At 36.7% G+C, this 11,695-nt stretch overlaps 1 protein-coding gene across 3 annotated transcripts in view; it reads left to right on the top strand.

Annotated features, from left to right (window-relative positions):
• The first annotated feature begins 1,300 nt into the window (after positions 1-1,300).
• The window catches only part of Filip1 (filamin A interacting protein 1), a 174,086-nt gene continuing 163,691 nt past the window's right edge, over positions 1,301-11,695 (top strand). For all 3 annotated transcript variants that reach the window (XM_046430427.2, XM_058574527.1, XM_058574526.1), the window contains exon 1: positions 1,301-1,707. The gene's annotated coding sequence lies outside the window, so the exon portion shown is untranslated. The remainder of the gene's footprint in view (positions 1,708-11,695) is intronic.

The following is an 11,695-nucleotide window of genomic DNA, read 5'->3' as shown; positions in this document are numbered from 1 at the left end:
ACTTTTAAGGTGAGGATCATTTCTTTAAAAAGGTCAGAGAGAGAGAGAGAGAGAGAGAGAGAGAGAGAGAGAGAGAGAGAGAGAGAGAGAGAGAGAGAGAGAGAGAGAGAGAGAGGTAAGCTTTCCCAGAGAGACATTAGGGTTACTGAACACATGAGCTATAAATTGCAAGTATGTAATTCAAAATTTTAAGTCTGACCTTACATATCCCTGTGGTCCATCTTCAGTTTGCATGTCAGAAAGAGGGTACTTTTTCCTCAGCTTGAACATTAGTCCAGCAAAAATAAACAAATAAATAAGCAAATAAATAAGCAAATAAATAAATAAATAAATACTGATCTCAGGAAAGAGGGTAAATATTTATAATGATGTTGGTGAGATTTTTGTTAGTGCAATATTCTAATTTGTTAAAAAATAATATTCTTTCTTTCTTCCTACCACACTTGTGACTGAAAAGACCTCTCGCAGTCCCCCATACTGTTAATTTTCTGTATGTAATTAGTAAAACAGTCTCAAGAGATAAATGTATTTATTTGGATGAGTCTTCATTTTAGCAGATTCATAGTGTTTTATGATATAGAATGAAGCACATAAAATATCTGTAGACAATTTTATACGGAAGTTCAGGGTAGAAGTGCTCCTTACCTAGTTTGGAGATGAGTGGGTTAACTGTCAACTACCAGAGGTGTCTAAGTCCTGATTTTCCTGGAATGTTTGCATATGTTACTTTGAATGAATGACTTGAGTGAGAATACTAAGATTTTCCTTTTCAACTTTACCTCTTTCAAAATCATAATGTTATAGACATTCCTTTATGTTAACCTTATTTTAACAACATTCAGGTACACAGTCAAATCTTTTATAACTGGTAAGTGATCTAGCTGTAACATACTAGTGTTGAAAGCTGCTTGGAAATGATCTCTCACCGTGAATTTCCCCAACAGTTGTGATACACTTTAAAAGCATTTTTTTTTTTTTAAATCAGAACACTTATCAGAGAGAGCCTAATTGAGAAGAATATTGCATTGGTAAATTGCTCTGCCCAAGACAACTGCTGCTCTGTTTCTTTTCAGATTTTAAAACCTAAGTCCCAAATCACAGTCTGCAGTTAAGAGCTCCAAACAATAATTACCTCTGTGAAATGAGCAGAGGTCCTTAAAAGGGTCTGCCGGTTTCCCCCTCAATCTTACAGGGTGAGCAGTGCTGTATCCACTGATAACCCAGCTGCCTAGGAACTGAGTAAAGCCGGCTCCAAACTTCTCAGCTGTTGACAGGCTCGACTTGCTGAGAACACTGGTTAAATATAGCACTCACGAGCTCAGCTCCTCAACAAAGTCATTGCTCTGACAGTGTTGTGAAGGGAGCAGAAGAGGAGAAACCTAATCTCAGAACCCAACAACACCTAGCAACAGTTGAAAAAAACTTTTAAATAAAAGTCGGTGGGAGATATACAACTCCCAATTTCTGCTGATCAGGATTTCAGGGAGAAGCTGCTTTCCCCCTCTCTACTCAATTTCCTGCATGACTTCAGCTATTGGCTAGACCCAGGAAAGAAAGTGGGAAAAGCTTTTTCCTCTGTATTCTTTTGGGCTGGATAGTTTTTCAGAACTCGAGTCTGTCCTGGGCTGTGGGACAAGCCACTGGGTTCTTCAAAGGATAAACTACCTCCATAAAGGACATATCCTTGGTTAAACGAGCTGCTGGCAGGTAAGAGCAAAATACATAGCTACTTACTCTCGTAAGAAATTTCTGTTTCTCCAAGAACAGAGTTCTCTCCGATTCTGTCTTGTCTCTTTCCTTTGATTCTTCCTGTTCTACTATGTTAGGAATTATTATAATTATTTAAGAAAAATCAGAGACTTCATTTCTGTTTCAGGATTATACAGATTCCTTTTAAACACAAAGAATTTTATAATGTTTTAAGAGCCGTCAAACTATTTCTGCCAAGTTATCACAGGTAACAGAAGTATGACGAAAGACAGTTTTGCAGCTCCTTTCACAATTGGGTTGGCTAAGCAGTGGAAGGGATATTTCCCCAGAAGCAAAATAACTTTCATTTATTGAAACTAGCTAAGCCTCATGTATGGTAAATGAGAGGAAAGCCCCGCATGGTACTCCTATTGCTGCACTTGGGACTTGCTGTCTTATGTGTCTCTTTTTGCGTAGGTCTCTGATTACACTGGTACACCTTGTGCTGATTCTGACCTCATTACACTACGGTCACCCCAAACGCTTCCCACTAGGCACCAAGTATGCCTGGTGTGGAATCATTACTTTTGCAATTGTTGAGTATAACTACTCAGGAGCATGTTGTGTATATTTTAAAACAAATTGAGTCAGTGCTTTTATATAGATGTAACAGATTCTGTTTTAAAAACTTAAACTGAATTTATTAGAAAAGAATCCTTTCTTAAGTTGCATGGATGTATGTATGGGTGTGTTTACTATGGTGTGAAGGAAGTTCTCATTTTAAATGATGAGTTTATTGTCTCCCCCTTCCATGATTTGCTACGCAATTGTAGCAGAATTTCTTAGAGTGAACAATTACTTGTTGAATCTGACAGGTTACGGCTGTACATTGGTGAAAAGGTTAGAACTGATACCTGTGGTCTGTAGTTAGGCTGGCTTTGCACAGAGGATTAGTGAATTTTCTAGGCTAAGGACACTATCAAAGAAGATATAAAAGCACATTTTAAAAGAAATTGTTAAAGTTTATTTTGTCAACATAGAGAAAGAAATCATCTATGAATTTTGAGCAAATTGTTAACAAATTGGAATGTATCAGCTTTTTTGGTAAATGTTCCTATTTTAAGAAAACCAAATTAAAACTTATATAGTGTTCAAGAAAATGAAATAGTACACACATTTCAGTATGTTTTATGTTTCATAGTTCTGATTACTTGATTAATTTTCAAACTAAGTGAATTTAATCATATGTAATGATATGTACTAGTAGTGGTGCACTTTGGTAACATTAGGACTGGAGAAGAAACTCCTAGTGCTTTACTGGAAATGAAAATCTTTGTCTTGAAAGAGTTTTGCAAAGTCAGAAATAAATGCTTTAAGTTATTCTGATTTTTATCCTAGGAAGGGTCACATTGTTGGCTTCCAAATGCCTACTAATGCCAAGATCTGCCATGAGTTCTATACAAGTAATTTCTTTTGGAGTCAGGGGGACAGTTTGTAGATAATGGAGCACAGTATTTGGCCCTGAATGAAAGCCACGTTTGCTGATGAAGTGGAGTTTTGAGTGTCATTAACTGTCTTCATGGCTGTAAGATTACTCCTAAGAGTCAAGAAGAGCTCAAATTAAACCATGTGATTTCCTCCACTATGTGAACAATCAAACTCTTCATGACTATGCAGATCTGTTCTCTTATTTATGCAAGTACATGTTTCTGTGCCATTTTGAAACCCTCCCCTTCCCCTTCATCATACATTGCCTTGTCTCCTACCATAAGAAGTTCCATTCTCTTCACCCTTCACCTGATTTTAATACTGCTCCCCCTCCTTCCATCCCCCACTGCCACCCAAATCATCTTGCCCATGATCACGGGATTAATTTCACTAAAGCATTACTGTGCTTGTCTGTCTACTCTTCAGTTATCTACTGGGACTCTTAGTTGCTGCCAAACACCTAGGCTGGGTATTTTGAAAGCCTTCCATCGTCTGGCACCTACTTAACTTTTCCAGTCTCTTTCCCATTACTCAGCAAGAGGTCCATCTACTTCAGGTATTTCAGATTATGGTCCATTATCCAAACACATACCCAGTGAACATTTCAGTGCTTCACCTTTGCTCATGTTATTCCCCTTGCTTGGAATGCATTTACTCTCTGTTCTTGTGAAGACTTTGTCTACTCCTGAAGACCCAGATCAGTGTCTTCCACCCTTCACTCTGATTTTTTTCGGGGCCATAACTTTTAGAAGTGATTTCTTCTAGTTTAGACAGTTTGGTGCTCTGTTAGAATTAGGGTACTTTGGAGTAGGTTTTGCCTCATTAAATCCAGGGCAATTTTATAAAGTCTTTTAGACACAAGGTGTTACTAAATATCAGTTGGTTTAATGGTTTGGATAGGAGTTGTCCCCCAATAAGCTCATGGATAGGCAATTAGATTATGAGCTGTAACCTAAACACTGAGTTAATCCACATGATGGGTTAATATTTTTAAAGGAATAGTGTGCAAGGTAGAGCTGTGGATGGAGGAAGTAGATCTCTGAGGCTATGCCCTCAGGAATTGTATGTTGTCCGCCTGGCTCCAGTCTCTTCTCTCTCTGCTTTCTGGCCACCGTGAGATGAGCAACTTTCCTCTTGCCAGGCTCTTCTGCTATGATGCTCTACCCCACCTCTGGTCTAGAGCAATGGAGTCTGCCCACTGCAGACTGAACCTCTGAAACCAGGAACCCAAAATAAAATTTTACTCCTTTAAGTTGTTCTTGTCAGGTATTTTGGTTATAGCAATGCAAAGCTGACTAATACAATTGGCTTTGAAGTTTCTCAGTCCCATTAACATTGCGGATGTTCTGCTAACTTTTGTGGCTCTAGATTTCTGATGATGAGTATATCAGAAGTATGGATAAGTATAAAATTAAGAAAGAAAAGTGATTATACATTTGGTTAATAGCTTTTTACTCAAAAAATTCTGCAGGAAAGCCCTCATGATTTTAGCATGCAAAGAAAAATTATAATTACAAGCAATTTTAACTATGCTCATGTATCTAGTTGTGAAGATGATGTTGTATCTCTCAGAAATCTAATTGAAAGGACATCTGTCTATCTATCTTCTATGTATGCACCAGAACTTCTAAACCTCTAAATATTATAACTAATATACTTTTATCATTTTTCGCTGCCAGATTTTATTTATAGTGACCTTTGGTACAGTGATTTTAAGTCATAAATCCTTCTATTTGTGAGTTAAGGATTAGAATCTGGGCTTGAACATTAAAACATTTAAATATATATGATTCTTTTTCTGTGTTGTTCTTCCATTCCAAAATATTTTTAAAAAGAGACGTTTCTCAGCACTATCTTTAATCATGAGAACTGCAGTCTTGCTGCATGATATCAAGCATGAATTATGCTTTCTGAAGTGATTTATTCTGTGTCTACCAAAAGAAAAACAAAGAGGTTAAATTTACTCTTCTAAACGGGCATTCAGCAAGAATCACTATGGAGTTTTTCAATGGAATTTGTGAAACATTTAATATATTCATTAAGCATTAATTTCCCTATGGTTACATTTTTTACTTATTTTTTAGAAGTGAAACTTAGAGTGTCAAGATCATTGTACTGTCATGTGTAACTAATTAAAACAAATAAAAAAAAGAAGTGAAACTTAGAGTATTACACATTCTAAATAGTGCTAATTGCATTTTTCTTTTTTAGGCAGATGAACATTTCTTCATGAGACAGGTGTCTTCTATTTAGGATGTTATAGAGTTTATGCACATTTTCACTCATTTGTTTAATTTTATGTCTTTAAACTTGTGGATTTTAGAAAGGTACTAGCATGATAAGGGGGACAAGCTTAGGTTGAAATCTACTTCAATATAAAAGTTCAAGAGAAAAATATTGGTAACAGCTCAGAAAAATGACATAAAAGTCTGCCATGTAAGTTTGTTTTATACTTGTTATTGTAATATATATTTATAAAGTAAAAATATAAGCTAATAAAAATATTTTCTTTTCTTAAATCTGAGTTGAAGATATAACAACAAGGATATGTTCAGGAAAGGCAAATCAGTGCCTCAGATTCCTCATTGGTAAAATGAGAATAATAATGCTACTTCTTCATTGAGTTGTTTCAAGATTAAATGACTTAATACAATATATAGTTGTCTGATAGATTTTCCAATAAATTTAATCTATTATTGCTTTGTCATCACACTTTAAATGTAGTTATTTGTTTAAAACTTTAATCTTTGTTGTACACAAAATTCTTGGATACTAATGGTTTGTGAACTCAAGTTCATAGATCATACAGAAGGCAGAAGAATGTATTGTTTAAATTTGGAATCTTGTTTGGAACATACTTTGCTGCTGGGTACTCTAAGCAGACACAGTTTGAACAGCAGCCAATAATTTAGTATGGAATTTATGTTTCAAACCCTCTCTTATCACTCAGCAGTCTGCTGTCTTATAGAAGCATTACTAAAAAGGCTAAGAAATCACCCACAGCAAAAACTGCTGTATGGTTTCTATATTTACACTTAGAGATAAAGAGTGTTTATACACAGTACTTGGGTGCCTCTTTGACAGCCAGCTACCCTGGGTGATGTATCAATGGAGACTTCCATGGAGAGATGCAGTATACAGTTATCATTCCTTATTTCTTCTCTTAGATAATTTGTTGTGTTTTTACTAACCTAGTAACAGATAAAAATGAAAAGACCAAAAAAGGTCATCTCATGCTAACCTTACCCTTACCAAATAGAATTAAACTCTTGTTATTCACTGCCATTAATCCTTTTCATTCTTAAATATGACAAGAAAAACATGTTCCAAGACAAACAAAAGAGTATTATATCATAAATGTGTATGTGTATATATGCTGGCATGCTTAATATTCTGCATATTTAATTTAACAAAAATACATGAAGCACCCCCTAAGTAGGGAAGTTTCTTAGTAGCTTTAGTGGCGATAAACCTTACACAGGAGAACTGTAGCTTAGACTTTTTGATTTTACTTTTTTTTTTCCCAGGTGAAAGGAAGAATCTCAAAAAGATGAGGCAAACTGAGTTTTAAAATTGTGTTTCTCTAGCAAAAACCTTGTTCTATAAAGAAAGGAAGGAAGGATAGAAGGAAGGAAACAGAAGAAGGAAGGAAGGAAGAAAGAAAGAAAGAAAGAAAGAAAGAAAGGAAGGAAGGAAGGAAAAGAAAAAAAAGGAGATTACTTTTCTTGGCTTTACAGGTTACTTTATAGAAATTCTAGGGCAAAAATATAGGACCCCCAGGAAAATATATTGAATTGTGTTTTTTTTTTCTTTAAATATTCAGTCTTAATTCTTCAACTAATGAGAGAGGAGAAAAGGTTATAGGCAAGACACAGTTTTCTCTGTGGTAGTAGTGAGGCAGTTTAAAAAGCCAGGTGGCCTGTTGTGGAAGAACTTAGCATAAGGAAAGTCAAACATGAATTGAGCAGCCTTAGCTGGCTGGTAACCAGCTGATTGCAGAACTTGAGAAAATCCCGGCAGAGAAATGAAGTAACACAAACGTTAGCCAGCACCCCATGCTTCCCTGTCCCTGAGAGCTTTGTTTAAGCACAGCAAAACTGAGAAGTCAAAAGAAGGTTTGTGTTGCTTTTCCTTTTTGGGAAATGGTGTCAACGTGCATAATATTGGGTGATTTATGTGTTTCTGAGGCCTGTGAAAAACAAACTGAGAAGTTTTAAAGTTAATGCAGAATTTATTGCAAATGATCTTATTTTAATTGAGCCCTTAAGGTATAAGGATTTTTCTGTTTCTAGTCTCTTGCTTAAATGCTGTCATCTATCTTCTTCACCAAAACATAGATGAAAATGATGATTGTTGCTTCACTGGCCAAGGACCTTATATGCACTTATATGTACAAATATGTACTTGAAAGTAGTCTTTTGTTATCATTGTAACTGCAATCCTCCCAAGTTAGCTTAAAGAAATGAAATATCTGCTGCTTATCTTTGTGAGGAAAAGGTGTAAGAAAGTCATAAAATGAGCATATCAGAGTTTGTCAAAGGCATTCTTTAAAAAATAATTTGCTAAAGATTTAAGGCCAGAAGATGATTTGATTGAAAACAGTAGACTACTGACCTCACCAAGACAATCAAGTTACTGCCAACTTCTCTTGTTTATCTAAAAGATCTTTGCAAAAAAATAAGGTTTTCCCACACACACAATACACGCACATGAGTCATAGGCAATACAATAATAGGGATAAATGGACTTTCTTTTTCTTTAATATGCTTATGTCTGAAGTAACTCATTTTACAGCTTTCTTCTTTGAGGTATCACAGCACAACAGGAAAGGAAGAGGCATTGCTGAGTTCATAATGCTATTTCAGTGTGGCAGCCTAAGTACATGAGGAAATGACACCCCAGGCCTGTATTTGGAGCCTTGCAGTTACTGTGACGACAACACACACTAAAGGAAAACAAAGATGGTCTGCTCACCAGGGTGAGCTAGGAAGAGTTTTGCCAGCTCAGATTTTTCCTAATTATTCTATAAGTCTTGAAATGTGACACTAGAGGTATTCAAAGCTCTTTGTGTTTCATTAACTGTTTAGTAAGTGACACATGCTTGAAGAGCAGCCTGGTATTTGGATCAGGGAGTGGCCTCATATATAAGCTTAGCTTTTACATGTTGTCTTTTTAGAGATCTTCTGGTTTGGACACCACAAAACCAACTGCTTTGGTCACAGTCTGTTGCTTGTTCTGCTCCTTGAGTAAGCCAGCTGCAAAGTTCACTCCTCAGGGGCCCTGCAACTTCGGGTTAGAACTCCTACCTGCTCCCTTCTGCTCATTCCATAGATTGTTGCATATTAGGTGTTCCTGCCAACGACTGAGAAATCTAAAGTCTTATATAATGATATATAATATAATGATAATAATAGTTATATGTAATATATTTACTATGCATAATATATAATAGCCAAAATATACTCAAGATTACTATGTACCAGGTATTGTGCTGAGCACTTTATGGATGATTTTATTTGCTTCTCATAACAACTATAGGAGTTTTATTTTGTTTTGTTTTTGGTGGTGGTGGTACTGGGGATCAAAGTCAGGGCCTCGTGTATGTTAGGCAAGTGCTCTACCATGGAGTTACACCCTCAGTCCTATAAGATACTATTTTTATCCCTCTTTTGTAGGTTAGGAAAATGAGGTTTATCAATATTATATAACTTGCCCAATGGTAGATTTGAAATTTAAAATAAGGAAACTTGACCTTATTGTAATGTAGGCAGTTGTTCAGGGAACACCTCCACCTAGATGATGGTGAGAAGTTTTAATGAGTGTAGAATGTGAAACTTCACGAGATCTGCTGCCTCTGTAGTTGTAAAAAATTCACTAAAGTAAAAGAATAAAGAGATTTTGCATTAAAAAAAGTCAACGAGGCCTCTTTCCCAGGGTCCCACAGTGAAGTCAGAGAAGCTTCAGTGGCCAGTGGAGTTGGGCAGCCCTTGAAGAACTGGGCTTGGGGCATTGGAATGCAAAAGCAAGTCTTCCAGCTATTGATGGAGCAATGTGATTCTTGGTTTTGACACTGCTGAGTCAATTCCCTGGAAGAGATGCCAAGGAAAATTTGATTTTATGATCCATTATGGCTACAATTATGGCTACATCATTTGATACATTTGGAATTTGGTCTGTTGCTGCTCCTATTGACAACCCAGGACCCAGCCTTCTCTTTTAACATTTGAAATGCTCTCCAGGTATCTGTCTTGATCATAAACATTCCGTTTGTGAATGTTCAAGAAGAAGTTCTACAAAATACTTATCCTGGTGTTGGTAGCCATATTCTCTTAAGAAGCTGTGTGTGTGTGTGTGTGTGTGTGTGTTGGTCAGAGGAGGCCATGAAGAAAAGGACAAAAGGTCTGTTCTGCCTAGTAACATCTTATTTACTCCTGATAACTTTATTTAGGTAGGGAGTCAGCAATCTGGCACAAAGTTATTTCATCAGAACAAAACCAAGGACAAAACAAAACAAAATAGAGAACCTGCTATAATGAAAGGAAAATAATAATAATGAAAGGAAAATTATCTGACACTTTTCAGCCAGAGATTTACTACTATGTACCAGTGTCACAAATACCTTATTGAATATTTTATTTCATTCTTTTATCTTTTAAAACAAGAGTTGCCTACATGATGCTAAATGTCTATTTGGAAGTAATTGGATTTTTTTTAGTTTTTATTTGCATATCTGGCATTTAACTTCCAGATTTTCAGAAATAGTAGAAGGCATTTTAATAAAATTTTGATGAAACAGATAACACTTTGCTTTTTCTTATGTCAGCAGCCCTAAACATGTCACATTTCCAGTGTATCAAATAGTCCTAAGTAAATCAACATTTCATATAGGATGAACAGAATGAATCTCTTCCCTCTGAGAAATTCTATAAGGTGAAAATGGTATCTTGTCACAAAAATACTAGTGCACCTTAAGCCTTCTCCCCATCCCCTTTTAGAAGCGCGCGCATGCGCACACACACACACACTTTATTGCTTGACACGCAGGCCTTGTATTACTACTGTTTGACAGGCTAAACATCTTCCAGAAGCAAAGATATTGTGCTCTGTGACACAGACCTGTATAATTCAAATCAATGGAAAAACTTGAAGGCAGAGATGCCTAACATTTCAGCAAGTCCTTCTGTTTCATTGACAGGGCCTCTTCTGATTTCCTTGCAATAAGTTCAGATTTCCCCCTTTGTCTTTTCCTGTATTTGTATAAAAAGGTGTAACAGTGTCAAGGAAGAAAATAATTAGTATTCCATCTGCTGGAGACAAAGAGCTTGACTGGTTGGCTTCTGGAAATATTTTTTCTCATTCAATTATTCCAAATTTCTCTTGGCAACAAAACTGAGTGATAATTTCCACCTTAGTCTTTAGCTAATGTTTCTTAAATGGAATATATTAACAATTTATCACATTCAAAAGTTATCTTGGACTTCTGTAAGATTTCCTGGTTCTCTTGGCACTTCCGCACCTGGTCTGACTGCAAACAGGAATGAGGTTCTGGATCTCACGTTGTTGATGATGACATGGCTTTGGTCCGTGGGCTCCCCTTAACCAGCAGGAAACTGAAGAGTGGAAACATCTAGACTCAGCTGACTTGGGACCATCAGACCATATAATTCTGTGGTTTTCAAAGTCACTAGGGGTGTTTTAAAATTCATATGCCTGGGCTATGCCCACAGAGGTTCTGATTCAAGTTGGCTTGAGAGGGTGCCCAAATATTAGAGTATTTTGGCAGATTATATATGATTATGATTTGTACTCAAGATTGAGGATGAGTTAACTAGGACCACCTCAAAGTGAAGTTACTCAACAGAATTTATAAAGACCTCCTTGCAGGTAGAATTGGGTCTGGAACTGAGTTCAGCTGACACTTGGCAGAGGGCACTTTCCACACCTTGCAATGGCTGTATTCCTGGTTCAAGTGAGTGGACCCCAGGATCATTACCTGACTTTGCTTTTAACATCTTGACTAAGGATCCTTCAATTGCTTCCTGGATTTATTTCTATTACTGCACCTTAGTTCTGGATAAGAGGCACATAAGACGAACTACAGGCAGAGCAAGGACCAGAATTTAAGTCCTCTGAGTCCTAGTCTTTTGCTTTTTCTATCACATAATTATAATAAACATTGTAGTTGCTAATAGTTTTGAGTGTCTTGATGTATTAGGCATTAACAACTCCATGAGGCAGATACTCATATGCTGTAAATTTTACAGATAAAGAGACTAAAGAAATTGCTCCCCCACAAGCAGGTGGCCATGCTGGGGTGAGTCCAGGCAGTTGGACTCCTCAGCCTGTGCTTGTGATCGCTTAATCACTTTGCTATTCTGGAGCTCACTCTGAGAGTATAAGGTGTTAAATGGCAGCTGCTCCCCTGTTTCAGCATCAGGCTCTAGTGGCAGTTGGCTTTGGTGCCCTTAGTTCCCACTAACGAGGTTTTCTGTTTGACTGGAGATTGGGTTCTTGACTT

The sequence above is a fragment of the Marmota monax genome, unplaced genomic scaffold, assembly GCF_021218885.2.
Source record: "Marmota monax isolate L192 unplaced genomic scaffold, Marmota_monax_Labrador192_F-V1.1 WCK01_AAM20220418_F8-fsc00227, whole genome shotgun sequence".
Classification (NCBI taxonomy): Eukaryota; Metazoa; Chordata; class Mammalia; order Rodentia; family Sciuridae; genus Marmota; species Marmota monax.
The sequence above is the reverse complement of the archived record's forward strand: the minus strand, read 5'-3'. Positions and strand labels throughout refer to the sequence as shown.